General features: G+C 32.2%; 1 non-coding gene across 1 annotated transcript; it reads left to right on the top strand.

Moving 5' to 3' along the window:
• Window positions 1-7431: 7431 nt before the first annotated feature.
• Window positions 7432-7515, top strand: TRNAL-CAA (transfer RNA leucine (anticodon CAA)). The gene has a single exon. It is a non-coding gene; the product is annotated as a tRNA-Leu (tRNA).
• Window positions 7516-11268: the final 3753 nt, after the last annotated feature.

The raw sequence follows: 11268 nt of genomic DNA, 5'->3' as shown, positions 1-11268 counted from the left end.
AACCATGCAACTGATATAAAATAATTTTCATTCTAATGATTCTTCGATGTCACTAACTAAATGATAGAACCCAGAAACACACCAAGAAAAAAATACTAATTAGCTTCAAAAGGGCGAGGAATAAATTCTAGTTTTAAGTGAAAACAAGGACGGTAACTAATTACTGATCACCAAGTTATTTCAATTCACGAAGCCTACAATATGAGAATAAGTCAAATCAATCAGACTACAGCTAATAAACAGTATCTTTCAAACTATGCCTAACAAGTATATGCTAAAGTGTTGTAGTTCTCATGTTCCAACTAGGCCTAAGAAAGAAGCACAAGCCTTAACAATATAGATATATAGTTATACAGTGAGAGGTGTAATTTGACAGTATTTAAGTACCATTTATGCACTACGTACGAACTAGTTACTTCATTTTGCAAAAAAAAAAAAGTCAGTGACAAAACTTACATTAGTTGCTCCATAACATAACACTTGAGATCTTGCGAATTTCAGATGTAGAATCCTGATCGAGAAATAGTCGTCCCACAATTTCATACCAATAAGCTTCCTTTAGAGATTCAACATTCAAGGTAATCATTCTTAAAGCAATGAATGATAAAATTTTCAGTAATTAACACCAAGATCAGTTCTATAATTCACTCAAACAATGGTCACATAGCCATAGAACAAACTAGCAGACCATGTTACCAAATTTATGTCATAGTTTGAATATTTATTCTATAACTTATGGGCCAAGTAGGTTGCAAAAGTTCCAATTGAAGCAGCCACAAATATCAAGGTAAGGAGTACATATCCAAAATGGTCCGTATCGGGGGAAAAATGAAAATATAATAAGAGAGAATGCGCCTTTAGGATAAAAAAAATTTCATCCCCGCTGCCATGGATTAAGCCCCTAGTTTTTGTAATATATAAAGAGGAAGAATGAAATGTTACAGAAGCAAAGAATTAATAACCTGCTAATTGCAATCATTCAAGACATTACATCCAAATACTAAAGATCAGCCACTAGCTAAACTTAGATATTCTAGAAGTATAAATAAGCAATATCAAAACTCATCATAAAAAGCAGCCAAGGAAACAAAGCTTTATGTTTATTGAGAAGAATAAATAGTTCCAAATCATTATAAGTACAAGATCCGTGTGGTACAACAATCACACAACAACACAAGAATAAGCCACCACAACAATCCTTCGATACACCTCATGGTAATTACCAATACAATAGGCCGAGAAAGCTATTTCATGTATCACAAACCTTCAATTACCAAACAAAATTCAACGCATCATGCTGTCAATGTAGCACAAAACTAATTTTTCCAATTAAAATCAATTTTAAAACGTTCATGTTAGCTAGTGAGATACAAATAATATATAACTTGAATGCATATTTAGTGTCAATACGTATTGGAAAGAAGTACCTTTAGGAGATCGTCGCTAAGTGAAAGGAGCGATTCCAAATTGGAGATTAGGAATATTGAACTAACCACAAAAAGAATATATATATATATATATCATAAACATAAAAAAGGTAAATGAGAGGAATCAAGGAGTAGAATAGGAGCAAAAACATAAAACTTTGCTTCGCTTACATAAAACAAAAGAAAACAACACCACCAAATTCTTCTTCTCAATAATCGTTGTACAAGTGCTATTGACATAGAAAATCTATCCTGCTGCAAAGAAGTATGAAAAAATGACTTAATAAAGCATTAACAACAAAAGTAGTTATTTAACATGAAAATATAATCAAACTCTCTTTCAAAATCTACGAAAAAGGCGGCTCACTAAATAATGAAACCTTACAAAATGAACACAAATAGAAACTTTTGTGACTATTTCTCATGTACTGTTTGGACTTTGTTTGTTTTAAAAGAGTTTGCATTTAATTGACAAGAAAAAGTTTCACAATAACGCAATACGGACATGAATGGCCATGGTTTTCAAATCAGAAAACAGAAACAATGGACCTTGGATGCAATTGCACCACTAATACTCCTCAAGTTCACTTTGAATTTTTAACTATGAAACAGTGGAAATGAAGGCAGCTTGCTAAGAGAATAATGCTCCACTATGGCAAATTCTGATGTTGTTTTCAAATTACCCAGTAGGACTCTCGTCAAAAAAGGCATCATTTTTTAGTAGAGGCATCATACAACCAATAATCTGAAATTCCCTTGAATAGGGATGGTAGTTCTGGTTGCAGAGAACTACTACTATACTACTACAAGAAACTAATACCTCAAAGAAAAAAAGAAAGAAAAGAACAAATTCTTTGGTTCTATAATTTTAATCCATATGCTATTTCATTCGAGTAGCAAAATACTCCATCTATTCCAATAGTGGTGAAAAGGGAGATAGAAACTAAAGCATATTGATTAGAAGAAGGGAGGATTACAATCATTGTAGGATGTTATGTTTTCTACAACCTGATATGAAACAAAATGCAAAAGAAATTTAAAAAGCAAAGAAAACGAAAAATCAAAATCAAACGTAGCAAAGTTAATCAATTTTCACCCATCAAAATTCCATAACTCCCTCAACCCAAGCAAATATTTCAAAATTTTTATTATTGGCCATCTTCCCCTACATTTGCTAACTAATTTTAACCAAATGCAACATTATCCACTGGGGATTCGATCCCTTCAATTAGTTGACAAGCTTAGCTATAAATACTTTGAACTAATGCTGTAATTATTAGAGTGTGAGAAAAATAACGTTACTTTCTCTCTTCCATATTGTTGTAGCTTTGTTCTCTTCCTTTTGTTTTATGGTATCAGAGCCAGGTTGAAGCTCTTTTCTAGTAAACTTTTTTCTTCTTGTCTACCAGGTGTTGTTATTCTTGTTGGAGGAGATTGAAACTCGTACGTTCTTTCTTCTTGTCTATCAAGTGTTATTTGTCTTGTTGGAGGAGATTGAAAGCCTTGGAAAGAGATGGAACTAGCAAATGGAGGAGGTAGTTCGAACACATACTACTGTGTTGATAAGCTTGTAGGGACAAACTACAAGTATTGGAAGATGTGTATGGAGACATATCTTCAAGGCCAAGACTTGTGGGATTTTATTGCAGGAGATAGTACTGAAATTCCTACAAACACTCCAGAAAATTTTGAACCACGTAGAAAATGGAAGATCAAATATGGAAAAGCTCTCTTTGCTTTGAGAACTTCAATTAGCAAAGAGTTCATTGATCATGTTTCGGACATTAGCTTGCCAAAAGAAGTGTGAGAGACTCTTGAAAGACTATTTTCCAAAAAGAATACAGCAAGGCTGCAATTGTTGGATAATGAGTTGTCTTCGTCAATGCAAGGGGGTATGTCTATTTTCTAAATATTTTTTACGAGTTAAAAGTCTTTATGTTGAAATTTCGGAACTAGATGCGAATGAGAAGATCAGTGAGGCAAGGTTGCGGCGATGTTTCATTCGAGGGTTGAAGAAGGAGTTTATTCCTTTTGTTACCTCAATTCAAGGGTGGGCAACATAACCTTCTGTTGAAGCGTTAGAAAGTTTGTTTTCTAATCAAGAGGCCTAGATTCTGCTTTTTTTCTCAAAGGGGAAACATTACAAAAAAATACATCTGCATGGATTAAAAATAATGAAAAGAGGTCAGGTACAGGAAAATTTTTTGATGCTAGCTCTCAAAATAACAACCCTATAAAGTGCTACAGGTACGGTAAAGTTGGGCATATCAAGAAGAATTGTAGAGTCAAGCTCTCCAAAGCAAATGTTGCAAGTGAAAATGAAGGGCAAGATGAAGTTAAATGGGAGCATTGTTTCACTGTAGAAGTTGCTGAAGGTAGTAACAAAAAATCTCCACCCACTCAAGCTCTCCTAAGCCATGAAAGTTGCAAAGAAGAGTGAATAATTGATTCAGGTTGCTCTCATCATGTAACTGGAAATGATGAGCTGCTCTGTGACAATACAAAGGAGACCGAATTATTTTTACAGCAGATAATTCAACTTATCTAGTGAAGATTGGAACAGATGACAAGAGCATAGTCAAGTTGAATGATGTCTTCTATGTTCCAGGTTTGAAGAGAAATTTAATTTTAGTTTCTCAAATTACAGATCGGGGAAAATATGTTTTGTTTGGGCCAAAAGATGTAAAAGTTCTTGATAATGTGAAAAATATTTCTGCTGATGTTGTTACCTCTAGCTAGAAGAAAAGTTCCTTATTTGTCATGACAGCAGGAGAAGCCTATGTAAAGAAGACCAGTCAGACCGAAAGTGCAGAAATTTGGCAGTTCGGTTGGGTCATTTAGGCTATCAATTGCTGCAAAAGATTTCGTCAAATAGGTTGGTGGATGGTATGCCATCCTTGCGAAATGTTCGTGAAGATGTGATTTGTCAAGCATGTCAGTTTGGCAAGTCACATCGTCTTCCATTCTCGGAGTCATCAAATCGCAAATCCTCCATGCTTGAATTGATCCATACAGATTTGATGGGACCAACAAAAACACCAAATTTCAGTGGGTGTCGCTATGCCATGGTGTTTGTAGATGATTTCTCAAGGTACACTTGGGTGAAATTCTTAAAAGAGAAGAGTGAAGCACCGACATAGTTTGCTGAACTCAAAGATGCTGTAGAAAATGAATATGGGAAGAAGATTAAATGTCTTCGAAGTGATAATGACAGAGAATATATGTTCGAAGACTTCTTCCAATATTGCAGTGACAATGGCATTTTACGATAGATGACGTGTCCAAATACGCCCCAACAAAATGGTGTTTCAGAAAGGAAGTTAGCTCATCTAGTCTTTGTAAGCTTCTCATGGCTGCATGACAAAAATCTCCCTCGAGAGTTTTGGGCTGAAGCTATGCAGTGTGCATGTCATGTAATCAACCGTTTACTTCCATGGCCAGGTAAAGAGAAGTCTCCTTTTGAAATTCGTATAATGTCAAGCCAAATGTAAATTACTTTAGGATTTTTGGTTCAATTTGTTATGTCCATATTCCAAAATCTAACAGAACCAAGCTTGACCCAACAGCAATGAAGTGTGTCTTATTGGCTATGATCCCTGTAGGAAAGGATGGAGATGTATGGATACAGAAACAAAGAAATTTGTTACTTCTAGAGATATTGTATTTGATGAAGTGTCATCTTATTGTCAAGAAGTTGTACGTGATGGTGAGCAAATAAGCCTACAATTGCTACCTGAAAACATGGAAGCTTCAATTAACGATGAACTTCCAACATCCGATATCTCAGATGTAGAAGGTGATGAGCAAGAAACCCAAAGAAGGTCCACAAAGGAGAAGAGACAACCACAACACCTCAATGACTATGTGGTAAATATCAACAACTGTTCCACTACTTCATGCTTCTTTATTGGAGCAATGGATGAGGAAGAACCAACCAGCTATGAGAAAGCTAAAGCTCAACCAGAGTGACGAGTAGCCATGATGGAAGAAATGAAAGGTTTAGACAGAAACCAAACTTGGAAGTTGGTGCCAAAACCAAAGAATTGTGAGCCAATTACTTGCAAGTGGGTGTATCGCTTGAAAAGAAAACTAGATGGGACTGTTGATAAATACAAGGCTCAGTTTGTTGCTCGTGGATTTTCGCAAAGCTATGGGTTAGATTATGAGGAGACGTTTAGTCCAGTTGCGAAAATGGTAACGCTAAGGACAAGTTATTGCAGCTTGATGTAAAGAATGCATTTCTTTACGGAGATTTTGATCGTGAAGTATTTATGGAGCAACCCAAAGGCTATGTTTCTAAAAATTATCCCAACCACGGTTGCAGGCTCCAAAAGGCATTATACGGCCTTAAGCAAGCACCATGTGCTTGGTATGGTAAAGTGGCTCAATACTTCATCTTTTGTGGTTTTAAAGTCTCGGATGCTGATTCTAGTTTATTTGCACTTATTAGTACTATTGTACGTGGGTGATATAATTATTACTGGAAATAATGAAGCTGATATTTCTAAGCTGAAAAGTAATTTATCAGTTCGGTTTGAGATGAAAAGTTTGGGAGAAGTTGGTTGTTTCCTTGGTCTAGAAATTGAAAATTTAGATGATTGGTATTTCATTTCCTAAAAGGCTTATGCAAAGAAGCTTTTGCAACGCTTTGGCATGGAGGAGTCAAAGGAAAAAGCACCTACAATGGAGCCACATCTCAAGTTGATGAAAGATGAAGGAAAGTTACTGCAAGATGTTACGAAGTTTCGACGACTTGTTGGTAGTCTAATTTATTTAACTATCACAAGACCATAAATTGCTTACTCTGTTGGAGTGGTCTCACAATTAATGCAATGTCCCAGGAGTAGTCACCTAGATGCAACTAAGAGAATTTTGCGATATGTTAAAGGCTCTCTTGGTTATGGTTTAATGTACGGTAGATGTGTGAATTTTGTCCTAAGTGGATTTACTGATGCAGATTGGGCGGGAGATGCAAATGATAGAAGCTCTACTTCAGGCTCTTGTTTTAGTGTGGGTTCAGCTATGATATCCTAGTACCGAAGCTGAATATGTCGCATCAACCATGGCTGCACAATAATGTATGTGGTTGAGAAGTTTGATGAAAGATATATCGTGCAAAGTTGAGTATGTCGTACAAATTAAGTGTGATAATGAAAGTGCAGTCAAACTTGCTTCCAATCCCGTCTTTCATGCTCGAACAAAGCATAAAGATGTGCGTCATCACTACATTCGAGAGAAAGTCCTGAACCAAGAAATTGAGCTGCAAGGTATCTCTACAAATAACCAAGTGCCTTACATTTTCACAAAAGCATTGGGGAAGCCTAAGTTTGAAGAATTTAGAACTACACTTGGTGTTGTTAGTTGTAAATATGCACTAAACGGTGTTGTTAGTTGTAAGTATGCACTAAAGGAGAGTATTAAAATTTGTTGCATACTATTCTTAGTATTGTTTACCTTTTCCTAGTCAAAACTTTTGTTTCTTATTTCATGGAAAGAAATTTTTCTATTCTAATTTTAGCATTATGTTGTTTTAGTGACAAACTTTTAGAAGTCATTAGTTGACAAGCTTAGCTATAAATACTTTGAACTAATGCTGTAATTTTCGTGTGAGAAGAAATAACATTACTTTCTCTCTTCCATAGAGCTTTGTTCTCTTCCTTTTGTTTTATTTTGTATCATATTTGGAGGGATGGGAGAGGGTTAAATGGTAGGAGAAGGAGGGAAGACAACAACGACATCTAATCAACGAACAACATAGAGATAAGAGGTTGGCACAATAAAGCAGAAGAGGAAGAAAATAACGAGAGAAAAAGAGACGGAAAAGGGAAGTTTTGATGTGCACCACTTTTATAAAAAAAAAATAAAAAATATGCATGGTCTTCACATGACAACCATGTTGCATATGGTGATTTATCAAGCACTATAATGTCATTAGCTCACAATTTACATGCGATTTAAGCATATATAAAATCATATTGTTTTAATGTTAATTTTTCTAACAAAAGTCAGGATGGCCGAGTGGTCTAAGGCGCCAGACTCAAGTTCTGGTCCTCGTGAGAGGGCGTGGGTTCAAATCCCACTTCTGACAAATATTAACAAGAAAAGATATATTTTAGTTTAGAGTAGGACAAATTTCTTTAAGAAATCAACTAATTTATTAATTAAGGTATATTATAAAGTCTATTATTAGAGTACTATTTCAATTCATTTAGAAAAACTAGTTACCAAATTTTGTAGTTCTATAGTATAAAAATATAAAAATATATATAATCATTACAAATTATAACGAAAATTTCATGTAGTTTGATTATCACTAAGCCATTGTTGCTATTAAAGGAAACTAAAAAAAGAAAATGTAAAACACATTTTTATATTAAAATTTTTACATTTTTGTGATTTTTTTAGCAATTCATTTCAATTTATGAATCCATCTAATTATTCATTTTAATATATTTTATATTTCTATTTTTCTAAACATAATTATTTAACCATCAAGACATTATAACTTTCAAAAATCTATTATTAATTATATAATTAAAGATAAAGTCATTAATTTTATAATTGATTTTTATTTTTAGTAATAAATTGACAACAATTTTATTTAAACTTTTCTCTTTTTTTTTTTCCGAGTTCGTTTAACTTAAATAAAGGTATAAAAAGATAAAAAAAAAAAAAAATTGGACGGTGGGGTGAAGAGAGAGGGAACAGAGAATGAATGGAATTTGAGATGATTTGAAGAGAGAGGAGTAAGTGGAATTTGGGAGGGAGGGGCAATGACAAAATTGTCATAGAAAAAAAAACATTAAAATTAAAGGGTAAAATAAAGAAATAAAGTTTGTTGTTGCAGTCCATTTTATATATAGTACATGAATAGATAAGTTTCACACCTCAACCTCTAGGTCACAATATTTTTTGAAAAAAAAAAAAAACGGAACTTCTAAGTCACAACTTGTTTCCAAGCTCAAATGACATCATATCATGCACTAAGATGGCGATTCTGGTGCGTCAAATTTCACAAAAATTATCCCAAAGTAGAGTAAAATTCAGCACAAATACACACTGTAAGCCAAAAAAAAAACCCCATCAATAGGCACATTAATTTGTAGCTTAAAATATATAAAAAAAAAACTTCGGTATCGACGACCACCCAACACTGTAATGAACGTTGTGAGGCTCGTCCCCGAATGAAGGGAAGTTCCGACTACACACCTCATGGAGCTGCACCAAGGAAGGGTATCCACATTCGGCCATAAATCTCACTACGCGAACTCTCCGATAGTGAATTTTATTTAATAAAACTTGAAAATATTTAATTGAGAAGGAAGAGATAAAAGTAAGTCAATTTCACAGATTTAACCAATTAAAATAGAGAGAATTTATGAGCTCCTTAGGAGTTTCCTAAAAAGATTTGCATTTAAATGAAGGTTTTTAGAAAATTGAATATATCATTAGTTTTTAAGTTAAATATTATAAAAAATTGAGAAAGTTGAATATATTATTAGTTTTTAAGTTCAATATTATAAGAAAACAATTTTTGAAAAATATAGTATTTTATATAATAAATTATATTGATAAATTAAAATAAATAGATAATAACATTAATGTGTATATATATTATACGTTGTATGAAAAAAAAGAGGTAGGGCATTAGTCAATCGTTCTACTCTTTTATACCTTAGGACGTCGGGCCTACATCTATAAGGACCTAAATATTTTCCATTATAAAACGTCTAAATTTGAAGCGGAATTGTTCTAGGATTTAAAACATTTTGTATCATATTTGGAGGGATGGCTAGGGAAGGAGGGAAGACGACAAACAACGCAGAGGTTAGCTCAATAGCAAAGCTATGGATGAGAAGAATAATGAGAAAGAATGAGAAAGGAAAAAGAAAAGTTTTGATGTACATGACTCCTATGTGACGACCATGTTTTTAGATGATGATTTATCACAGTACTATACTAGCGTGATAAACTCTCAATTTACATTTAATTCATAGGTTTTTCATTCTATTTAAGCATAAAACCATATTCTTTTAATGTAATTTATTTAATAAAAGTTAGGAAAAAAATACACTTTTAAACTTTGAGGTAGGTGTTTATTTCGTTCCTCAAGTTTTGAAACGAACACTTTTTGTCCCCGAGGTTTGGTGGAGGTGTTTATTTAGTCCCTAAGTTTCAAAATAGACATTTTTTGTCTTAAAATTTGAAAAATAGTCTTAAATGGTAATTTGATCGACGGTTGGTGGCTTTCCATCATTCTCTTCCTCTCTCTTGTTAAATTATATGAAAAATTATATTTTTTAAGGTTAAATTACATATTTAGATCTGGGTTGGGTTGTGTTTAAAAGATCTTTTAAAACTTAAAAGTATCTAATAGGCGATGAAGTGAACTTTCAAATTTGTGTCCATTATAGATTGTAGTTGACATAATTATTAAAAAAATTTAATTTAGAGATAAAAGCAATATTTGAAATATATTTTTTAGAGAAGATAAATAAATACAAAGAGAAATAAAAGTCATTATGAAAGAAAATTGATTGAGAAAATAAGATATAAAGACAAAAATAGGTTAGGAAGAGAAATAAAAGTTATAAAAGACAAAATTTTAGAGAGAAAAAAGTTTGAGAAAAATATAATTTTTCAGAATGATCAATGAGAGACCTAGTATAACAAAAAGAAAAAAAAATAGAAATGAAATCTTTGAGAGGGAAAGAATTAATAATAAATATTGAAATTATTAAAATTTACATATTTTTTAGAATGAAAAAGTTTTAGACAAAGAAAAATATATTTTTTAGAATGAAAAAATTTAGAGTGAGAACAAAAATTTGTTATAGATAAATATGTTAAATAAAAAAAAGATGAATATTACAAGAAAAAATGAGATTTTGAGAAAAAAAATCTATTTTTAAAAGCTATTTTTTAAAAAATTTACATATAATTTCAAAATAGTTAAAAAAAAACAAAAACAAAATAGTTGTGGAACGTTCTCTACGTCTCGCATTAGTCATCTGATCTTTAATAAAAAATTTGTAACATCAGGCAAACTATAATAATAGAAAATTCATTTATATATAGAGAATATTTTTAGTAGTAATTATTTTATTTTTATAATTAGCAGTTGTTTCATTCTATAAAATAATATTTTAATAATTAACATCTATTTAAGTTTTGTTTAAAAGATAAATAATTGTAATATAATTTATTTTTTTAGTCCGAGGTGCTAACTATGTTCTGAAAAATAATTTGTTATTTTATTTGAGAAAAGATGATAAAATGAAGACTTTGTTTAAAAGAGAAATACTTGCAATATAATTTATTTTTTTAGTCCAAGGTACTAATTACTATTGAACTATGCTCTGAAAAATAAATTGTTATTTTATTTTAGAAAAGATGATAAAATGAAGACTTGAACTCAAGACACATAGATTATAGAGCCGGCAGAGTGGTTGAATGATTTAATTTTGGCATATGTCGTCTGTGTCGTCTCTTGAAAAAACGACAAAAGAAAAAAAAACACACACACATGGCGCATGTGCCAGCAAGGTGTCATGCAACTCAAAAATTGTGATGTGGCATAAGTCGTCTCCTATAATTTTCCAAGCATTATTCTTGGAAATAGTTTGAGGTTGATATATATTTGGAATAAATTTGTCACAAAACAGTATTAAAAAAAAATCCTATATGATCGTCTTCAGGCTTATTTAGTTTAAATTACAAAATAGTACTGCATCAAAAGAAAAATTAAAGATGAAAGTAAGCCCAAACAATTCAACTAAAATTTTAAGGCAATGTAAAATAATGAATGGCGAATCAAATAAAATCTAAGAGGGAGTCGAAT

Source organism: Momordica charantia, unplaced genomic scaffold (genome assembly GCF_013281855.1).
Source record: "Momordica charantia cultivar OHB3-1 unplaced genomic scaffold, Mcharantia_2.0 BLBB01000063.1, whole genome shotgun sequence".
Lineage (NCBI taxonomy): Eukaryota > Viridiplantae > Streptophyta > Magnoliopsida > Cucurbitales > Cucurbitaceae > Momordica > Momordica charantia.
This window is presented reverse-complemented; position numbering and strand designations above follow the sequence as displayed.